Source organism: Tamandua tetradactyla, chromosome 1, assembly GCF_023851605.1.
Source record: "Tamandua tetradactyla isolate mTamTet1 chromosome 1, mTamTet1.pri, whole genome shotgun sequence".
Lineage (NCBI taxonomy): Eukaryota > Metazoa > Chordata > Mammalia > Pilosa > Myrmecophagidae > Tamandua > Tamandua tetradactyla.
Window position 1 is genome coordinate 15,590,403 of NC_135327.1, and position 22,977 is coordinate 15,613,379.

At 39.4% G+C, this 22,977-nt stretch overlaps 1 protein-coding gene, 1 long non-coding RNA gene and 1 other non-coding gene across 7 annotated transcripts in view; 2 read left to right on the forward strand and 1 right to left on the reverse strand.

Moving 5' to 3' along the window:
• Positions 1 to 303: 303 nt before the first annotated feature.
• LOC143691248 (uncharacterized) lies at positions 304 to 8,939 on the reverse strand. Of its 2 annotated transcripts, XR_013179425.1 has the most exons (6): positions 8,833 to 8,939; positions 6,419 to 6,555; positions 6,001 to 6,062; positions 4,155 to 4,221; positions 3,651 to 3,775; positions 304 to 1,901 (listed from the first exon to the last, which is right to left on the reverse strand). It is a non-coding gene; the product is annotated as an uncharacterized LOC143691248 (long non-coding RNA). The 2 variants fall into 2 exon arrangements; XR_013179424.1 differs by lacking the exons at positions 6,001 to 6,062; positions 6,419 to 6,555.
• On the forward strand, positions 1,357 to 1,491 carry LOC143653717 (small nucleolar RNA SNORA9). The gene has a single exon (XR_013161495.1). It is a non-coding gene; the product is annotated as a small nucleolar RNA SNORA9 (small nucleolar RNA).
• Positions 8,940 to 9,003: 64 nt separating the features above from the next.
• Positions 9,004 to 22,977, forward strand: part of NDRG3 (NDRG family member 3) — a 166,785-nt gene continuing 152,811 nt past the window's right edge. For 3 of the 4 annotated variants that reach the window (XM_077169479.1, XM_077169516.1, XM_077169507.1), the window contains exon 1: positions 9,004 to 9,081. The gene's annotated coding sequence lies outside the window, so the exon portion shown is untranslated. Of the gene's footprint in view, positions 9,082 to 9,987; positions 10,057 to 22,977 lie in introns of all 4 variants that reach the window. The other variant, XM_077169489.1, reaches the window with a different exon arrangement.

Genomic DNA, 22,977 nt, shown 5'->3' on the forward strand with positions numbered 1-22,977 from the left:
AAAGTGAAAACAATCTCCAGAATAAACTAATTAAGGTAATTAAATGCCTAGATGCCAGCAAAAAATAACGAATCATACTAGGAAAATTAAAGATATGGCCCAGTCAAAGGAACAAACCAACAATTAACAGAGATACAGAAATTGAAACAATTTTGAATGTTCGAACAGACATGGAAAAACCTCACCAAAAATCAAATCAATGAATTGAGGGAGGATATAAAGAAGGCAAGGAATGAACAAAAAGAAGAAATCAAATGTCTGAAAAAACAAATCACAATTTATGGGAATGAAAGACACAGTAGAAGACATGAAAAAAACAATGGAAACCTACAATGTTAGATTTCAAGAGGTAGAAGACAGGATTAGTGAACTGGAGGACAGGACATCTGAAATCCAAAAACCAAAAGAAATTATAGGGAAAAGAATGGAAAAATATGAGCAGGGACTCAGGGAATTCAATGACAATATGAAGCGCATGAATATACGTGTTGTGGGCGTCCCAGAAGGAGAAGGGAAAAGTAGGAGAAAAACTAATGAGGAAATTATCACTGAAAATTTCCCAACTCTTATGAAAGACTAAAATTACAGATCCAAGAAGTGCAGTGTACCCCAAACAGAATAGATCCAAATAGATGTACTCCAAGACATCTTACTAATCAGAATGTCGGATGTCAAAGAGAGAGAATCGTGAAAGCAGCAAGAGAAAAGCAAGCCACATACAAAGGGAAGCCCAATAAGACTATGCGTAGATTTCTCAGCAGAAACCATGGAGTCAAGATGACAGTGGAATGATATATTTAAGTTACTAAAAGAGAAAAACTGCCAACCAAGAATCTATGTCCAGCAAAACTGTCCTTCAAAAATGAGAGGGGGAATTAAAACATTTTCAGACAAAAAAATCACTGAGAGAACTTGTGACCAAGAGACTGGCTCTGCTAGAAATCCTAAAGGGAGCACTAGAGACAGATATGAAAAGACAGGAGAGAGAGGTGTGGAGAAGAGCGTAGACATGAAGACTATCAGTAAAGGTAAAAAGGAGAAAAATTAGATATGACATACAAAATCCAAAAGGTAAAATGGTAGAAGAAAGTACTGCCCTTACAGTAATAACACTAAATATGAATGGATTAAACTCCCCAATCAAAAGACAGAGACCAGCAGAATGGATTAAAAAACAGGACCCATCTATATGCTGTCTACAGGAAACACATCTTAGACCCAAGGATAAACATAAGTTGAAAGTGAAAGGTTGGGAAAAGATATTTCATGCAAATAACAGCCAGAAAAGAGCTGGAGTAGCTACACTAATATCCAACAAATTAGACTTCAAATGTAAAACATTAAAAGAGACAAAGATTGCAAGGCTCCAGCGTGCTTGGGTCTGGGGTGACCCTGTGCATTCCTACAGTGCTTGCAAGAACATCTTCGAAATGGTTTGAGGCCTTGCTCTGCTCCACCTATGGAGCAAGGTTATAGAAATTTCACACAGTTCCTGCCCCTTCTGAACTTTTGTGTGCTGGGCATTGTGTCTGCACTGTCTGATGTAGCCTCTTTCCACATATAGCTTGATTAAAGCTAAATACAATTTAAAATTCAATTTTTCATTCACATCAACCAAATTTCAGGTACTCGGTAGCCACACAAAGTTCTTTTGGATGGTGCTGGCATGAAAGGCTATGATGTCTCCCCACCGTGGCACATAACACACTGATATCTACCACTCCTCTGGTGTTTGAGCAACAAATTTCCATAATGCCAGAACTGGAAGATACTTGAAAGGTTGCCCCTTCAGTGGCTGTCGTTCTATTCCATGAAATCCATGCAATGGTTTGTCCACGTTTACTGCTTTGGGAGTGAAGAACCATGCTGAGGATCGGGACTCATGGCCCCTCTGACATCTCCTGGATGAGAAATAAGGGATATTTAATAAATGTGATTTTAAAGTTGTGAAAAAAAAAAAAGAGACAAAGAAGGACACTACGTATTAATGAAAGGAACAATTCAACAAGAAGACTTAACAATCATAAATATTTATGCACCGAGCCAGAACGCTCCAAAATACATGAGGAAAACACTGAAAAGAGAAATAGACACATCTACCATAATAGTTGGAGACTTCAATTCCCCGCTTTCATCAATGGACAGAACATTTAGACAGAGGATCAATAAAGAAACAGAATTTGAATAATACAATAAATGAGCTACTCTTAACCGACATATATAGAACATTACACCTTACAATGGCAGGATACACCTTTTTCTCAAGTGCTCATGGATCATTCTCAAGGATAGACCACATGCTGGGTCACAAAGCAAGTCTCAATAAATTTAAAAAGACTGAAATAATACAAAACACTTTCTCAGATCATAAAGGAATGAAGTTGGAAATCAATAATAGGCAGAGTGCCAGAAAATTCACAAATATATGGAGGCGCAACAACACACTCTTAAACAACCAGTGGGTCAAGGAAGAAATTACAAGAGAAATCAGTAAATACCTCAAGGCAAATGAAAATGAAAACAGAACATATCAAAACTTATGGGATGCAGCAAAGGCAGTGCTAAGAAGGAAATTTATTGCCCCAAATGTGTTTTTCAAAAAAGAAGAAAGGGAAAAAATCGAGGAATTAACTGTCCACTTGGAAGAAGTAGAGAAAGAACAGCAAACTAACCCCAAAGCAAGCAAAAGGGAAGAACTAATGAAGATTAGAGCAGAAATAAATGAAATTGAGAACATGAAAACAATTGAGAAAATCAACAAAACGAGAAGTTGGTTTTATGAGAAAATAAGATTGATGGACCCTTAGTGAGGTTGACAAAAAGAAGAGAGAGGATGCAAATAAATAAAATCAGAAATGGAAGAGGAGACATAGCTACTGACCCCGCAGAAATAAAGGAGGTAATGAGAGGATATTATGAACAACTTTATGCTAATAAATAGGACAATGCAGATGAAATGGACAACTTCCTAGAAAGGCATGAACAACCAACATTGACTCAAGAAGAAATAGATGACCTCAACAAACCAATCACAAGTAAAGAAACTGAATTAGTCATAAAGAAGCTCCCCCAAAAGAAAAGTCCAGGACCAGATGGCTTCACATGTGAATTCTACCAAACATTCAAGAAAGAATTAGCAAAAGGGGGAAAATTCAACTTCCCCAAGTGGAGAATTCTTGACATTCTCACAAGCAGTGGGAACAACCAAAGTAACAGACCAAGCCTCCAATCTTGGGATTTGTTCATATGAAACTTAACCCTGCAAAGGATAGGCTAAGCCCACTTAAATTTAGGCCTAAGAGTCACCCCCAAGAGAACCTCTTCTGTTGCTCATATGTGGCCTCTCTCTCTCAGCCAACACGACAAGCAAACTCACCGCCCTCCCCCTCTCTACGTGGGACATGACTGACTCCCAGGGGTGTGGACCTTCCTGGCAACGTGGGACAGAAATCCTAGAATGAGCTGGGACTCAGCATCAAGGGATTGAGAAAACCTTCTCGACCAAAAGGGGGAAGAGCAAAATGAGATAAAGTGTCAATGGCTGAGAGATTCCAAACAGTGTTGAGAGGTTATCCTGGAGGTTATTCTTATGCATTAAATAGATACGACCTTTTTAGTTAAGGTGTAATGGAGAGGTTGGAGGGAAGTACCTGAAAATGTAGAGCTGTATTCCAGTAGCCGTGTTTCTTGAAGATGATTGCATAATGATATAGCTTTCGCAATGTGACTGATGCTTCTTTTATCTACCTTATAGACAGACGAGTAAAACATATGGCTTAAAAACAAATAAATAATAGGGGGAACAAATGTTAAAATAAGTTTCGTAGATTGAAATGCTGGTGATCGGGAAGGGGAAGGGGAAGGGAGGGGAGGGGGAGGGGTATGGTATGTATGAGTTTTTTTCTGTTTTCTTTTTATTTCTTTTTCTGAATTGATACAAATGTTCTACGAAATGATCATGATGATGAATATACCACCATGTGATGCTATTGTGAGTTACTGATTATATATTAAGAATGGAATGATCATATGGTAAGAATGTTTGTGTTTATATGTTATATTTAAAAATTTTTTTAATTAAAAAATAAACATGGCAAAAAAAAATTTACTGTACTCTTAAGCAGTTTATATGCATACCATCATTTAATCCTTACCCTTATGAGGTAGCTTCTGTTGTTTTTCTTTGTAGATGAGGAACTTAGTCTTGGACAGCCTAATAATCTAATCAGGAACAGACAGTAAGTAGTGGAGACTGAATTAGAACCAATGTGGCACTCAAAATGTTTGTTAGTAAATGAACATAAATTACATAATAAAGGTCTGGGCTCAATTAATACTAGTCCTCCCCTATCCAAATTTGGTTCAGGAATTGTGCTTAAGGGTGAGCCTACAAAGATTAGTAACAATATCATAGACAGTTGCTGCCCTTGAAATGTTCGGTAATATTTGTTCCATTTACCCTACTTAAGAGAATATCTCAATTTTAATCAGTGGTATTTAATATTAAATAAATATTAGGTTAAATATGAAACTCTTTAGAGGGTAAGCGAATATGTCCTGTACATGCTGGTGTTATTTAAATTGTTGGGTGTTGAGGTTTAACATTTACAATTATTCTGGAAAAAAAAATTTCATTTCTCATGTGGCACTCAATAAAGTAGATGATGTGCCTGGCAGTTGCAATAGACCTTATGTAACCATCGCCTGGCTGGCGATGTTGCTAAAACATTTTAGACAAGACGAAAAGGAGGAATAAGGAGTAGAGCTTAATAAGATAAAGAAAGAGAGCACACGTTAAAAAGGTTAACGTGGACATGCCCAAGGGAGGGACATGCACAGAGTAGATTGGGTTGCGTGTAGCTCATTTTATAGGAAATTTTGTTGGTGGCAGGTTTCCATAGTAACCTTTGAGTACCGGGTGTCCTTTGTCTAGGTTCTCACAGTAACCTTTGAATACCAGGTGTCTTTTTGTTCTAGGAGGAGATAGTTATTAGAATTTGTGGTTTGCTGTCACATACCTAAATAAAATTCGTCTTTGGGAAGATGTTTAATAATCGTTATGACCTATGCTTTCTGTCACTGAGGAAGGAGTTGCATTTGTTGAAGGAAGCAGGGCCTCCTGCTCAGGGGTATTCTAGTTTGCTAGCTGCTGGAATAAAATATACCAGAAACGGAATGGCTTTTAAAAAGGAGAATTTACTAAATTGCTAGTTTATAGTACTAAGATTGTGAAAATGTCCCCATTAAAGCAAGTCTATAAAAAATGTCCAAATTAAGGCACCAACAAGCGGTTTCCTTCACTCAAAAGACCAATAAAGGTCAGGATTTCTCTCTCAACTGGAAAGGCACATGGCAAACATGGCAACGTCTGCTAGCTTTCTCTCCAGGCTTGTTGTTTCATGAGTCTCCTCTGGGGGCGATTTCCTTTTTCATCTCCAAAGACCTCTGGATGTGTGGACTTTCCTGGACCTCGTGGCTCTGCTGCTTTTTCCAAAAAATGTTTCCTCTTTTAAAGGATTTCAATAGACTAATAAGACTCACCTGGAATGGGTGGAGTCACATCTCCCTCTAATCAAAGGTTAATACCCACAACTGGGTGAGTCACATCTTTGGAAATAACCTAATCAAGTTTCCAACCTACAATACTGAGTAGGGATTAAAAGAAACTTGCCTGCAAGAGATGGATTAGAATTAAAACATGGAATTTTAGACTATGTCCGTTCTGTTTTACAAAAATGATTTAATTGGAGAATGGCGTTAAAGCCAAGTGTGCCATTTTGTGACCATTATTCTCCAACTCCCAATCTATATTAAGCAACATTACAGTAAGAAATCAGCTTGTTTTTTTTATTTATTTTTTATTTTTTTAGTTTAGTGTGAGCAGATTATTCCAATTTTTTAAGATGTAACCCAGGGGGGCTATCAGTCGGGATGCTGGACACACTGCCCATATTCCAAACTGGAACTATGCTGAAAGGAGAGAGATAGAGGTATACTTACTGAGGTTTAGCGTTCCATCCTGTAGCTGAATAGTACCCTCAACATCTCACCCCAGGGCATTCCTGTGGGGGAGAAAACTTTAGACTTTGGAGACAGGCTGTCTGATTTCACTCCCAAGCTGGACCTAGAGGGCTGGTGAGCCAGACTTTTCACCAGTGGCTCTGGGCTGGTTGCAGAGGGTTGGTTAGTTAAATTTTCTCACCCTGACTTGGGCTGGACCTAGAAGTTTGGTGAGAGATTTCTCACCCTGGCAACTTTGAGCTAGTGTCAGGGAGCTGGTGAACTAGATTCCTCACCCTGGTAGCTCTGAGCCAAACTTTTGCTCTTTTCCCAACTCTGGGGGCAGAAAGTCTGTTGGTAGATAAGGAGAAAAGGCCAGGCAGAATGGCAAGAATCAGTATCAAGGGGCACAGCTTACAAAATGCAGATCTCAAGGGCTGGTGTCTCAATGGAAGATGCTGCTACTGGAAGCTTCTACAATCTTCTCCTGACTGACTCACCAAAATATGTACCTGGTGCCAGGTGAGCCCTATTCCAGATTCAGGAGTTCTGCAGCTAAAAGAATTTAGACAAACAGGATGGCCAGTAGGGATACGCAGTAAAGTTTATTAAAGAGAGAGAGAGAATACACGTTAAAGAGGTTAATGTGGGCGTACCCAAGGGAGGAACATGCACTGAGTGGATTGAGTTTAGCTCGTTTTATAGGAAGTTTTGTTGGTGTCCATAGAAACCTTTGAGCATCAGGTGTCTTTTTTTGGTCTAGGTTCTTAGTTATCTTTGGACCCCAAGTGTCTTTTTCGTTTTAAGGGAGATAGTTATTGAAACTTGTGATTTGCTGTCACATACTGTGCTGGTTTGAAAGGAAGTATGCCCCCTAAGAAAAGCTATGTTTTAATATAAATCTCATTTCTTAAAGGTAGAATAATCCCTATTCAATACTGTATGTTTGAAACTGTAATGAGATCATCTTCCTGGTTGATGTGATTTAGTTAAAAATGGTTGTTAAACTGGATTAGGGGATGACATGTCTCCACCCATTTGAGTGGGTCTTGATTAGTTTCTGAAGTCCTATAAAAGAGGAAACATTTTGAAGAATGAGAGACTCAGAGAGGGCAGAGAATGCTGCAGCACCACGAAGTAGAGAGTCCACCAGCCAGTGACCTTTGGAAATGAAGAAGGAAAATACCTCCCGGGGAGCTTCATGAAATAGGAAGCCAGGAGAGAAAGCTAGCAGATGACGCCGTATTTGCCATGTGCCCTTCCAGCTGAGAGAGAAGCCCTGACTGTGTTTGCCATGTGCCATCTCACTTGAGAGAGAAACCCTGAACTTCATTGGCCTTCTTGAACCAAGGTATCTTCCCCTGGATGCCTTTGACTGGACATTACTATAGCCTTGTTGTAATTGGGACATTTTCTCAGCCTTAGAACTGTAAACTAGCAACTCATTAAATCACCCCTTTTAAAAGCCATTCCGTTTCTGGTGTATTGCATTCCGGCAGCTAGCAAACTAGAACACATCCCTAAAATTTGTCTTTGGGCAGATGTTTAATAATCTTTATGACCTTATGTTTTCTGTCATTAACTAAGAATTTTCTCTGAGCCCAGGATTTTACAAACTTTTACAGTTTGGGGAGATTTCAATGGGGAGCTTTTGAGGCTTTAGGGGAAATTTCTGTCCCATGAAGCTTGCAGCTGAAGTTTGCAGCTCTGTGTTAACTCCTTCAAAGCTGAATAGAAGACCAGGGAGCACAGTCTTATCTGCCTCAATTTCTCCCTAATCTTAAAGACTGCTAATGGGCAAAGTTCAAAGTCTTTTGAACTTTTTCCCTTCTGTTTTAAGGACAGTTGGCCCTCCTGCAAGGGTGTCTCTCTCTCTATTCAAGTAAGGGTGGGGATAGGCTGGTCCTGGTCTGGAATGACTTGATATTCGTGGGTGATCATGAAATGAGTGCGGAATGCAGTCTGTTAGAAACAAATATAACAAGTAGGTTAAATATACATGGGCCATGCATAAGAATGAGAAAAAAAGGAATTAAAGGATCCAGAGAAGGGAAGATCCTAGTAGTTAGGTAAGTGTAGAAAGGAATCCAGTTGCTTCCAGCACTATTTTTAATTTGTTGGCATTGCTCCCAAAGGTCCTATATGTTTTCTTCAACTTCACTTGAGTGATTGACATAAAAGCAGTACTCTTCTTTTAGGAAGAGGCAAGTGCCCCCTTGTGCGGTAGTGGGTGCGTCTAAGGCTCATCTGTTTGGGAGCATCATCACTGCTGGGGATTCTGTTTGGGTCGAGAGGAAGGCTAGAGTTCACGCAGTGGATTCTATATTAGGTGTGAGCTCTTAGGAGAGGTTGTGGAATTGGTGGCTGGTTACAAGTCTTCCTACCCGAGTACAGTGGCTGTGAGTGTGGCGCCTAGTAAAAGCGGGATAAGGTGAGGAAATGCACATTTTGGTCGGGAGAATGCTATAAAAGAAAAGAGAGGAACTGGGTTAGTCTGGTAAACAGGATATAGTTCTGGAATAGCACAGGCTAAAGGGCAAGAGCCCTTCCAATTGCTGGGTAAAGTTAGGTAGGTATTACTTATATAATGGAAGACTTGGAATTAGGAGATGAAACTTGACTTCTAGTTCTTAAATTGCTGTTTTTCAATGAAAATATAAGTAAGCCTCTTCCACATGCCAAGCACTGTGCTAGGGGCCATATGAGTTTGAGTATGTCACTGCCCCTCTCTGGGCCTATGTAAAAGGATGCCATGCCTCGCAAACGTTCTTAGTGGCTTCATAAGATATGACTTGGAGGAAAGGGAGGAGGCTATGGAGTTGCACTCATTACCGGTTTCTCCTGGCAGCTCTAGTTTGGGATCCTCTGAGGAGACTCCGCGGTAAGAACTACATCCAAGATGGCGTCGCCACCCCTTCCCAGCCCGGCCACCATCTCCGTAGTTCGCGAGGCGGACGGGCGCGGTGCGCCTGCGCAGCTCCCGGCACCCTTAGCGCGCCTGCGCGGCCGAAGAGCCTCCCCGCACCCCCCGCCGCCGCTGCCGCTGCCGCTGCCGCACTGACGGCGGTACCAGCGCCTCAGGTGAGTGAGCGCCTCATCCCGGCCCGCTGGGGACGTGCGCCGCCGCAAGCGGGGGCGTCTCTTTCCATCCCTTCTCCATTCCGGTTCTTCTCCGCGGTGTAGCTGTGCTTGGGGACCTGCGCTGCTGGCCTCCTAGGGTCTTCAGGCCCCCCTCCGCCCCGCCCGCCGGACCCGGGTCAGCCTGGCCTTCCTTGACCGCTTCTCGCGCCTATCCCGCCGCGGAGAGCGTGCGGCCGGCTGGGACAAACCTCCGGGCGCCCGACACTGGGTCGCGGGGATCCACCGCAGGTGCCACCCCCTTTCTCGCCGGTACCTGCTAGCGGCGGCGCTCGGTGGGCCTCGGGGTCGGGCATCCCCCCGCCGGCCCGCCCGAGCCAAGGGGGCTTGGGAAATGGGCTGTAGCTCGCCTTGCACTTTTGCGGGTCCCTCAGTAGCAAAGACCACTGTCCGGCGGGACTCCACGACGACCCTGCGAAGGAGGGGCTTAATAGCCCCACTTTACAGATGAGGAAACTGAGGCATCCAGAGGCGAAGTACCGTGTTCAAGGTCACGCGGCTGGCAAGTGACATAGCCGCTCTTCGAACTCAGGAGCTCCGGCTTTTAAGCCAGTACAGTTGGAATTTGATTTGTACCTTTAAAGAAATCAGTAATACACTTGACATTTATGGAATTGCTTCTCAGTTGCAAAAATAGTATTTCCTTCTTGTTGGAGTTCTTTTGAGGTGTTAGTGTAAAAATAATAATAGTAGCAAGATAATAACTAACGTTTCTCCCGTGGCTTGTATGTGCCAGGGATCTTGCTAAGCAGTTTATTAAGATTATCTCACTGAATCCCTCACCTTTTCCCAATCTATTGCTTTCCCCTTCCTTGTCATGCAGCCTTTTTTCTGGCCTCCGTATCACAGGTAGACTAGAAGTCTCATGGCTTAGGAGACAGGGAAGCAGTACAGTGGAGGTTTACTGGCAGAACAGGGGTAAGTAAACCTAGTCTGCTTGCATCCAGGTTTTCCCTTCAACCTGACCCCCCAGAGGATATAATTAGCCTTTCTTTTGGGGCTGCTAGAGCAGGACTGGGCTAGCTGGGCTAGCTTGTTGAAGGTGACAGAGCAGATTTGGCGAGCACTCACCTCATGATGGGGCTCTCTGGTTTTGTTCCGACGCTGTGTTTAAACGCTTCAGTCTTTAGAAAAACGGAAAACAGAAAGAGGGCATTGACAAAGTGGTGCTGAATATAAGAAGCCTCCCAGGATTTAAAGTCTTAGATTAGCAGTTGTAAAAATATATGTGCTTCTCCCTACAATAACTAGCTAGTGTCTTTTTTCTAAGACTAAAACTCCCAAGCCTTTCTCCCTTAGCAAATCCTCCAAATTTCAAAGACTCATTGGAGTCACACACCTTCTCTATGAAACCTTCCCTACTTGATTTTCCCTATTAGAATTAATCATTTTCTTATGCAGTTGGCCTTTTATTTTTCTGTTGTAGCATTTATCAGATTTATCTGTCCTCTTTAAGAAGCAAAAGAATGGAGGGCTTGGTGTTCTCCTGGTACTGTTAGCCCCTTAAGGTCAGAGGTCATCTTCATAACCCCCCCCAAATTCCTTTTTCATAGTAGGCCCTTTGTAAAGACTGAAATTCCACTTCTTTTTATTATTCGAAGGGTGTTACTTTCCTGCTGTTCTGTTTTGCTTTCTTGCCCTTCAGTTTTTCTTTACTGTCCCTTCTTTAATTCAACTCCTGATCATTCCCTGCCACTCAAAGGCCTCCATTCTGTTGTTTCTGAAAATTTGTAGATAAGGGCCCTACATAAAGTAACCTGTTTAGCAGTGAAGTTGGGATATGCTTCTAAGTATTGCATATGACCTTTTAATCTAGGTCTAAATACATGTAAGATTCGTTCTTTCTTTTGCCTTATGTGGTATTATCAAAGTGATTATAATTTTTATTGTATGTCATTACATAGTATTTATAATAATATTGAAAAGGGCTGGGGGTGGGGGGGGCAGCAGACCTTTGCATGGTTTTTCTAAATGAAGCTTTTTAAAGGGTTTTTCCAAGTAATTTTCTACCACTGTTTTGAGCTACTGTTATGTGGAAGGCATGGTGCTGGTATGGTAGAAGATTTACAGTCGTGTAAGATGGTTACTGTTCAAAGAGCTCATTTTCTAATTGTGAAACATTGTCTAGCTGTAGTTTCAGTCAACTCTGAAAACTGCCATATTAGTGTTCAAGCAAAGCCATAGGTGTATATAAAGGAATACGATTTTCCAACATGGGACATTTCATAAAATCATGAATTGTTCAAGCCTAAAAAAAGCACCAAGTCATTGAGTCTAGCCTCACTTTCACAGACATCATCTAGAAGGTGAACTTATTCAAGGTTACAGATCTGGGGCTGCAACTTAAAATTCCAAAATTTTAACCTTTAAAGGTTTTTCAGTATTTCTTCTCTCAGGAAAATCCTTAACATCATCCTTGAAAACATTAATCATCAACTCTTTATTAAAATTGCATTTATGTGCTTAGAACAGGGGTGGGGGGGAAAGAAACGAAAATATAATTCACATCTTCGAGGAGCTTCTGGTCAATTGGAGAAGAGTAGAGAACTGTTCTGTAACATTGAATGCTATAAGACAGTGTATAGTTAATTATTAATTGTGTAATAGCCTAACTAAGTGGGTTTTAGGAGTTGGGGGGGTGGAGAATGATAGATTGGTATGAGCTGTGGTAGTAAGAGAGCACTTTGAGGAGGAGTTAGTATTTATCTGGGCTTTGACAGATTGTTAGAGTCAGAACTAATTAAAAGGACAAGGAAAGCATTTTGAAGCAGGAGTGATAAAACTGAGCCAACATAACAGTGCCTGACATGTTCAGGGGCCAGTAAAAAAAACTGGCTGGACCATCAAGTCAAGCTTGATTGGGTTACAACAGTGGTTGCCAAATTTGAGTTATAGCAGAATCACTGAAGGGCTTGTTAAAACCTAGTTCGCTGGGTGTCATCTCCAGAGGGTCTAATTGAGTAAGTCTGGGTTAGGTCCCAAGAGTTTCCATTTCTACACTTTCCCGAGTGATGCTTATGCTGCTACTTCATGAACCATACTAGGAGACCACTTGATTAGAATATTGAGTGCTATAGTCAGAAACCGTCAAGGACCTTGTTCCAAAACAGTATGTGTATGTGTGTGTGTTATATACCAGCACAGAAAACTTCTGGAAAGATATACACCAAACTGTAATAGTAATCACTTCTGGGGATGGGATTTTTTTTCTTTTTCTTTTTTGCATTGTACATATATTGCTTTTGAAAAAGAAAGGGAAAAAAATCCTTATCTTTTTGAGATACATATGGAGATATTTGTGGATTAAGAAAAATGTTGTCATATAACAAACATTTTAAAGAGTTTCTCCTATATGCCAGATGTTGCTAGCTTCTGGAAATGCAAAGCATTTGCTAGTTTGTAGTCTGGTGATAGAACTGGGCGGATTACAACTCTTAGTATCATGTGAATTTCCTAAGAGCAGGACCAGGGTCTGGTTTCGTCTGGTAGATTATAGGCACTTGGTAAATCATGAATATATGAGGAAATCCTGGGCACGAGGAAAAATTGGTAAGCCTGACTGGATAGGGATAATGAAAGGAACAGGTGCATCAAGGAGGATTTTCAAATTGAAATATAATATTTCTGGTTTACTGTTAGAACTGGGTATCAAATCAGTTATTCTGAAAGCTTTCCTCATTGTTTTGAAAATAGCGCAAAGACAGCTAGATTGAGCATGAGTGAGTTTGGCAGGCTGCTATCAGAAATACCACAACTGGTTTTGGCTTAGCAACAGGAATTTATTGGCTCACAGTTTTGAAAGTAGAATTCCAAAATCTAGATACCAGCAAGGTTTGCTTTCTCCTCGGAGACTATAGTGTTCTGGTGCTGGCTACCAGCAGTCCTTGGGGTTTCTCGGTTTTCCCATCGTGTAGTGAAGTCTTCTCATTTCTCTTTCAAGCTTCTCCTGTGGCCTTCCCTTTAAAAGCCCTCCAGTAATCTGGATTAAGGCCCACTCTCATTTAATTGGGACACACCTTAAATAAAAATAACATCTTTAAAAGAGCCTGTTTACAGTGGGTTCACACCTACAGGAAGGTGGATTAAAATTAAGCACATATTTAAATTAGCCTACATAATTCCATCTACTGCACTGACTATTCTCCATGTGTCAGGGCTTTGGTAAATTGTTTTTCTTTAATCACAATACTAATTCTATTGTATTTATAATATTTGCCATATAATTTTGCCATTAGTTCTCTTATTAATGTGAGATTAATTGAGATTTATTGAGAGTGTTTTAAATACTATACAAATATGAGGTGATATGTCTTGATCTTATCTCTTCAGTTAGAAGGAAGGCACCTTTTCAAAATTCTGAGATTACCACTCCCCGTATGATTCCTGAAACAGTTTGACATACTGTCAATCATAAATAAATATTTATTTTTGGTGGCTGAATCATGTGAATGGAAGAAATATGGCTTTGTGTTCTGAGTTGTATTCTATATAAACACTAATCACAGCACCAAGAGACTGAAATTAAACTTGGTGAAGAATGGATGAATGGTATGGAGCAAGAGTTCTCCCCAACTTTTTTGCATGTAGGTTCTAGTTTTTATCTCTCCTAGGGTTTTAATATAGGAAATAAAAATTAATATCCCAAGATGAGGGGTGGCTTCCCCCAGTCCTTGGCTATATGATTTGACCATATTCGTCTTAACACCTAGAAATGCCCAGTCTATACAATTTGGGTTTCTTAGTTGATCAGGTTGATATATACTTCTTAGTTGATATATACTTCTGATATAGCCACGCTCTGTATTTGATTTTATTACTTTTTTTTTTAATTTTAAGTTTCGCATTATCTTTTTTAAAATCATCCTCTTTCACTTTTGGTTATAATAACTCATTTGGGGGGAACTTCCAGTGTGATGGCCTAAAAACTCATAAATCCAATAAATTAGGGTAAGGAAAATATATGTAACTCATAAAAACATTATGAAGTTGCTTTCTCTCTTTTTCAATTTTAATTCTTTTTTTTTGCTTTCTCTTTTTAAATAATTTAAGACTAGCAGTCTTGTCAGTTTTTCTTTTAATTAGTAATTGTCATTTGGCAGTCTTTCCAGAAATACCATTTGCTTTCTAAACAGATGCAGTTCATTAAAAATGAGAGCTTTATCCTAACAATACTTCTACATTTTTAAACCTGAATTTTCAATTGTGGATAAAAGTTGAATGCTTTTTAAATATGTGATATTAAAAGCCACTGTACATGAAACCATAGAACATAACATAGTAGAGAAGAGAGGAACGAAACTATTTTCTTTATCCTTGCACCAAGAATGCCCTGTGGGCAGGGATCCTCCTGTGATTCTTCAATTTTTGAAGATGTTGCTTTGTGTCCCAACCATTGTGTTGGGACATAGTTTTAACTAGGTTCTTGACTAAGATATGGCTTGTGTTGATTAGATAGTCCACATGGTAGATTGCTCTTCAACTGTCTACAGATAAATGCAGGTCTTTCTGGTTAATTAAAGTGATAATAATATCTGAACTTTGGTGCTTTGCAGTTTTCAAAATTCTTCAGTTACTAGGATCCTGGTAAAGTCCAGTAGCCAAACCTGAGAAAGTAGGTAGAAGAATTAATGATCAGTTAGCGTCAAAGGGGAAAGGTTGGTGATAGAGACCTGTGAGCTCTGGGTGAAGATTGTTCAGGGTGAGATCCTTGCTTTACCATTTGCTAGCCTTTGACCTTCAGCAAATTACAAACTTCTCTAAGCCTCAGTTTCTTCTTCTGTAAAATGGGGAGGATAATAGTTGTATACATATGTTAGGAAATTAAATGAAATGATGAATGGGAAAAGTGCTCATCAAGTTGCCTGGCATAGAGTAAGTGCTCAGTAAAATTTGGCTAGTAGTAGTATTAGGTACTGCATTTTAGGGCTCTAGTTTGTCTTTTATCTTCATACAGGCTATCTTAAAGAACAAATTGTTTCAGGGAATCATGGCTTACAGCTGCCTGGAACCTGGAGCCCATCCCAGTAGTAATTCACAAGGGCCATGCTGGCAGTAGCTTTTCTAGTATCCTTCGCTTAAAGAATGGAAGGTAAAGGAAAGTTCTTCTGATTCTAGGATTACTTTGGTATGACCCTGTGTTAGAACTTTGGCTGATTGATAGATTTCTGAAATTAACAAACAGGCACCTAGATAGAAGACTCTTTGTTCTAACAGTTATCTGTACCAGCACTCTGCAAAGAATAGAAGGAATATATAGGGTAGGCTCAGATATCCACCTTGGCAGTCTATGGAAACCTGGTGTTTACCACCTGCTCCCTGACTTCAGAAGTGACACAACAGGAAGGTGGGTCGAATGTAAGAGGTGCTCCCAATCCACTTTTACTTTCAGGAAGACACAAGGTGAATGGATGGCCCTTATCTAGGGCTGAGGAAGAGCAGGATGTTTTCTATTAAAATGAAGATATGTGGGCGTGCCTCAGTCCTTTGACTCCAACCTGTCTTTGCTTATGTAGATATTGAAGATAACATCCCTGAAAGTACTTCTGGTGAAGAGAAACCCAGGCTTTCCTTTATGCAGAGAAAAATCTCATTAAGCTGTATTGTTTCTTCCATAGAGCTGGATGGTTTGGCAATTTGGCTTGTTTATCTGGCTTTGTGGGCAATCTCCTGAGACCCTTTCCTTTCCTGGGCACCCCCAGGAGACAGCAATGAAACCAACATGCATTACCCTAGACATTTGAGAGGATGCTTAAGTCAGTAGTTCTAAGGTTATATTAATTCTTTCTTTAACCCTGTCAGAGCTTAAGATCTAGGTCATCAGATAATTGTGCTTCTTATAGACAACTGTGGAATTTAACCCAGGACTCTAGGATAGTATTCAGAGCCTAGGCTAGGAGTCCAGATATTAATCCCAGACCCTCTGTTTCTCACATGAGAATGAGAGCATTACTATGCGCTGGTGGTTCTCAACCCATGCTGCATATAGCAATCACCTGTGAAATTTTAAAAACAATATCAACACCCTATCCTAGCCCCATTAAATTAGAATTTTAGGATTGGAACATGGATACTGGTATTCTTCAGAGCTCTCCAGGTCTTTCTAATGTGCAGCTAGTACTACTAGACAAGATGTTCAAATTTTAAACAATGAAACAGTTAAGCCTGTGTTATGATCCTTAGAAACCCTTGGTGATTGCTCACACAGTAAAGTCCAATACAAAATCTACTTTTGTAGCTTTGTCTCCTTTTCCACCTGTGTTGTTCTTCTTGGTGTCTTTTTTTTTAAGAGAAGGTGTTAGTTTAAGAACAATCATGCATAAAATATGGGATTCCCATTGTGCTAGTTTGAAAATGTCCTATACCCCAGAAAAGCCATGCCCTTTAATCCTGATTCAGTATTGTAAAGTAGAAACCCATTTAATTACATGAGATTCACAGAGACATGACATTCCAGGTTGTGGGTATGGCCTTTTGATTAGATGGAGATGTGACTCTGCCCATTCAGGGTGGGTCTTGATTATTTTACTAGAGTCCATTAAAAGGGGAAACATTTTGGAGAAGCAGCAGATGCAGATGCTTGGAGAACAGTTGCTTCAGAGCTGACGGAGACACAGATGTTTGGAGATACTTGGTGCCTACCAAATGTTGTAGTACTTAGCAAGCCAGGACCCAGAATTGTGTCCCAGAGTAGCGAAGTGAAGGCCCACAGATGTTTAGAGAGGGCACCACTAGCATCAGAAACTGGAAGCAACAAAACCAGGAACAAGGACCAACAGACGCCAGCCGTATGCCTTCCCAGTGGATAGAGTCGTTCCAGACAGCATCAGCCTTTCTTGAGTGAAGATAACCTTTGTTGGTGCCTTAATTTGGACATTTTCACAGCCTTAAACTGTAAATTTGTAACTATTAAATTCCCTTTTTAAAAGCCATTCCATTTCTAGTATATTGCATTCTAGCAGCTTCAATAAACTAATATGCCCATATACCAACCACCTGTGCTGGTTTGAAAGGATTTATGTACCCTAAGGAAAGCCATGTTTTAATCCTAATCCCATTTTGTGAAGGCAGCTGTTTCTTCCAATCCCTATCCAGTACTATAGGTTGGAAAGTTGATTAGGTTATCTCCCATGAAGATGTGACTCAATCAGTTGTGAGTATTAAACTAGATTAGATGGAGACATGTCTCCACCATTCCAGGTAGGTCTTGATGACTTCACTGGTATCCTTTAAAAGGGGAAGCATTTTGGAAAAGGTTTGAGATTCTCAGAAAGCAGAGAATGATGACAGAATGACTAGAGCCATGAAACAGAGAGCTGCCAGAGACCGTTGGAGATGAAGAAGGAATACATCCCCAGAGGAGCTTCATGAAACAAGAAGCCTGGAGAGAAAGCTAGCAGACCTCACTATGTTCACGATGTGCCTTTCCAGTTAAGAAAGAAACCGTGAACTTCATCGGCCTTTCTTGAGTGAAGGTAACCTATTGCTGGTTCCTTAATTTGGACATTTTTATAGATGTGCTCTAATTGGGGTATTTTTCATCCTTAGAACTATAGCAACTTATTAAATTCCCCTTTTAAAAAGCCATTCCATTTCCGGTGTATTATATTCCAACAGCTAGCAAACTGGAACACCACCCCACCACTACCACCTTGCATTGGTGTGGAACATTTGTGACAATTGGTGATAGCACATTTTTATAATTGTACTATTAATTATAATCCATTCTTTAACCTATGCTTCACTGTTTGTATAATGTGGTTCCATGGATTTTAAAACAATTTTTATTCTGTTACCATTATACAGTTTAACACTTCCCCCTTTTAGTCATATTCAGATATATATTTCAGTTCTGTAATTGTGCTCACAATGTTGTGCTAACATCACTGCCATGTCTTACCATACATGCCCATCATTCCAAATAGGAACCCTTAACTTTTTTTTTTTTGAGAAAAGTCATTGAATTAATTTTTTAAAATAAATTTCTTATTCCTTTTTATACAGGGTTTTATTTTTGATCACATAGTTATATATTCATCATCATGATGATTTCTTAGAACATTTGCATCAATTCAGAAAAAGAAATAAAAACAAAACAGAAAAAAATTCCTGCATACCATACCCCTTACCCCCCTCCCTTTCATTGATCACTAACATTTCAATCTACTAAATTTATTTTAACATTTGTTCCCCCTGTTATTTATTTATTTTTAATCCATATGTTTTACTCATCTGTCCATAAGGTAGATAAAAGAAACATTAGACACAAGGTTTTCACAATCACACAGTCACACTGTGAAAGCTATACCATTATACAATCATCTTTCAGAAACATGGCTACTGGAACACAGCTCTACATTTTCAGGCAATTCCCTCTAGCCTCTGTTACGCCTTAACTAAAAAGATGATATCTATTTAATGCATAAGAATAGCCTTCAGGATAACCTCTCAACTCTGTTTGGAATCTCTCAGCCATTGACACTTTAGTTTGTCTCATTTCTCTCTTGCCCCTTTCGGTCAAGAAGGTTTTCTCAATCCCTTGCTGCTGAGTCCCAGTTCATTCTAGGATGTCTTTCCCACATTGCCAGGAAGGTCCACACCCCTGGGAGTCATGTCCCACGTAGAGAGGAGGAGGGCAGTGAGTTTGCTTGTCGTGTTAACTGAGAGAGAGAGGCCACATCTGAGCAACAAAAGACGTTCTCTTGGGGATGACTCTTAGGCCTAATTTTAAGTGAGCTTCGTCTGTCCTTTGCAGGGTTAAGTTTCATATGAACAAACCCCAAGATTGGGGCTCAACCTATTGCTTTGGTTGTCCCCACTGCTTGTGAGAATATCAAGAATTCTCCAATTAGGGAAGTTGAATTTTCCCCCTTTCTCACAGTTCCCCTGAGGGGACTTTGCAAATACTTTTTTATTCACTGTTCAAATCCTTCTGGAATTTATCAAGACATCACTCTGGACAAACCTACAAAATCTCATGCCCTACTTAAGGTTCCATGTAATTACAGTGTTTAATTAAGCTATCCACATAAGTTATATTAGCAACTGTACTAGTCAAAATATAAATTTTGTACCAAATATTTTTTGCTTTAGTCTCACACATAGTTAAAGTTTTAAAATATTAATTACTATTTTCAACACCCTCCAGTATTGACATTCCTTTGTTCTTCCTCATACAAAAACATTTTAAATTTTATACATTTAGTCACTATCATACACTCTAGGCATTCCTTGATTATACCATCTCAGTCTTTACATCTGTCTTTCCTTCTGATTTCATTTGTGCCCCCAGCCCTCCTCCCTCTATCATTCTCACATTCAGCTTCATTCAGTGTTTTAACATTATGGTATTACAGTTAGGTAGTATCGTGCTGTGCATTTCTAAATTTTTACAATCAGTCCCGTTGCACAATCTGTATCCCTTCAGTTCCAATTACCCAATATCTACCCTATTTCTATCTCCTGATGACCTCTGTTCTTAACTGAAATTCTCCAAGTTCATTCATTAGTGTTAGTTCATATCAGTGAGACCATACAATATTTGTTCTTTTGTTTCTGGCTAATCTCACTCAGTTTAATATCCTTAAGGTCCATCCATGTTGTTACATACTTCATAACTTTATTCTGTTTTACAGCTGCAAAATATTCCATCGTATGTATATATCATAGCTTGTTTAGCCACTCCTCTGTTGATGGACATTTGGACTGTTTCCATCTCTTGGCAATTGTAAATAATGCTGCTATAAACATTGGTGTACAAATGTTCATTTGTGTCTTTGTCCTCATGTCCTCTGAGTAGATACCTAGCAATGGGATTGCCGAGTCATATGGCAATTCTATACTTAGCTTCTTGAGGAACTCCCATAGTGCCTTCCACAGCAGTTGTACCATTTGACATTCCCACCAACAAGGGATAAGTGTGCCTCTTTCTCCACATCCTCTCCAGCACTTGTTGTTTTCTGTTTCTGATGATATCTCATTGTGATTTTGATTTGTATTTCCCTAATAGCCATGGAAGTTGAACATCTTTTCATGTGCCTTTGGCCATTTGTACTTCCTCTTCAGACAAGTTTCTGTTCAAGTCTTTTGCCCATTTTGTAATTGGGTTGTCTGTCTTTTTGTTGTTGAGTTGAATGATCTCTTTATATATTCTGGGCACTAGACCTTTATCTGATATATTGTGTCCTATTGTGTAGGCTGTCTTTTTACTTTCTTGACGAAGCTCTTTGATGCACAAAAGTGTTTAATTTTGAGGAGTTCCCATATATTTCTATCTTTCTTTCTTCATTGCTTGTTCTTTGGGTGTAAGGTCTAGGAAACCGCCTCCTACTATAAGATTTATAACATATTTCCCTGTATTTTATTCTAACAGTTTCATGGTCTTAGATCTAATGTTTAGGTCTTTGATCCATTTTGAGTTAATTTTTGTATAGGGTGTGAGATATGGATCCTCTTTCATTCTTTTGCATGTAGATAATCCAGTTCTCTAGACACCATTTATTGAAGAGACTGTTCTGTCCCAGTTCAGTTGGCTTGACTGCCTTATCCAATATCAGTTGTCTATAGATGAGATGGGCTATATCTGAACACTCTATTTGATTCCATTGGTCAGTATATCTATCTTTATGCCAGTATCATGCTGTTTTGACCACTGTAGCTTCATAATACACCTTAAAGTCAGGTCACGTGAGACCTTCTACTTCATTTTTCTTTCTCTGGATACTTTTAGCTATTCGGGGCACCCTGCCTTTCCAGATAAATTTGGCTATTGGTTTTTCTATTTCTGAAAAGTAGGTTTTTGGGATTTTAATTGGTATTGCATTGAATCTGTAAATTAATTTAGGTAGAATTGACATCTTAACTAAATTTTGTCTTCCAGTCCATGAATACGGTCTGCCCTTCCATTTATTTAGGTCTTCTGTGATTTCTTTTAACAATTTCTTATAGTTTTCTTTGTATAGGTCTTTTTTTTTCTTTTTAATTTTTTATTAATTAAAAGAAATTACAAGAAACACAAACATTCCCAACACATACACTCAGCAATTCACAATATTATCACATAGTTGCATATTCATCATCATGATCATTTCCCAGAACATTAGCATCAATTCAGAAAAAGAAATAAAAAGACAACAGAAAAATATAACAAACAGAAAAAAAAAAATTTTGCAGGCCATACCCCTTACTGATCCCTTTCATTGATCACTAGCGTTTCAAACTAAATCTATTTTAACATTTGTTCCCCCTATCATTTATTTTTATTCCATATGTTCCTCTCATCTATTGACAAGGTAGATAAAAGGAGCATCAGACACAAGTTTTTCACAATCACACATTCACATTGTGAAAGCTATATCATTATACAATCATCATCAAAAAACATGGCTGCTGGAACACAGCTCTATATTTTCAGGCAGTTCCCTCCAGCCTCTCCATTATGTATAGGTCTTTTGTCTCTTTAGTTAAATTTATTCCTAAATATTTTATTCTTTTGGTTGAAATTATAAGTGGAATTTTTTTCTTGATTTCCCCCACAGATTGTTCATTACTTATGTATAGAAACACTATAGATTTTTGAGTGTTGATCTTGTAACCTGCCACCTTGCTATACTCATTTATTAGCTGTAGCAGTTTGGCTGTTGATTTTTCAGGGTTTTCGACAATAGTATCGTATCATCTGCAAACAGCAACAGTTTTATTTCTTCCTTTCCAATTTTGATGCCTTGTATTTCTTTTTCTTGCCTAATTGCTGTGGCTAGAACTTCCAACACAATGTTGCATAACAATGGTGATAGTAGACGTCCTTGTCTTGTTCCTGATCATAGGGGGCAAGTTTTCTGTTTTTCTCCATTGAGGATGATGTTAGCTGTCGGTTTTTCATATATTACCTTTATCATGTTGAGGAATGTTCTAGTTTGCTAGCTGCCGGAATGCAACACACCAGAGATGGATTGGCTTTTAATAAAAGGGGATTTATTTTGTTGGTTCTTCAGAGGAAAGGCAGCTAACTTTCCACTGAGGTTCTTTCTTACATGGAAGGCACAAGATGGTCTCTGCTGGTCTTCTCTCTAGGCCTCTGGGTTCCAACAACTTTCCCCAGGGTGACTTCTTCCTGCATCTCCAAAGCCCTGGGCTGAGCTGCTAGTGCTGAGATGAGGAATGCTGAGCTGCTTAGGCTGTGCTACATTGCGTTCTCTCATTTAAGCACCAGCCAATTAAGTCAAACGTCACTCATTGCAGCAGACACGCCTCCTAGCAGACTGCAGATGTAATTAGCAACAGATGAGGTTCACGTACCGTAGGTTTATGTCCTCAGCAACAAGACTAGGTATGCTCACCTGGCCAAGTTGACAACTGAATCTAACTAACACAAGGAAGTTCCCTTCTATTCCTATTCTTTGAAGTGTTTTCAACAGGAAAGGATGTTGAATTTTGTCAAATGCCTTTTCTGTATCAATCGAGATGATCATGTGGTTTTTCTGCTTTGATTTGTTGATGTGGTGTATTACATTAATTGATTTTCTTATGTTGGACCATCCTTGCATACCTCGGATGACTCCTGCTTGGTCACGGTGTATAATTCTTTTAATATGCTGCTGGATTTGATTTGCAAGAATTTTGTTGACCATTTTGCATCTATATTCATTAGACAGATTGGTCTGAGTTTTGTATTTTTGTAATATCCTTGTCTGGCTTTGGTATGAAGGTACTGTTGGCTTCATAGAAGAGTTAGGTTGCTTTCCCTCCTCTTCAATTTTTTTTTGAAGAGTTTGAGCAGGATTGGTACTAATTCTATCTTGAATGTCTGGTAGAATTCACATGTGAAGCCATCTGGTCCTGGAC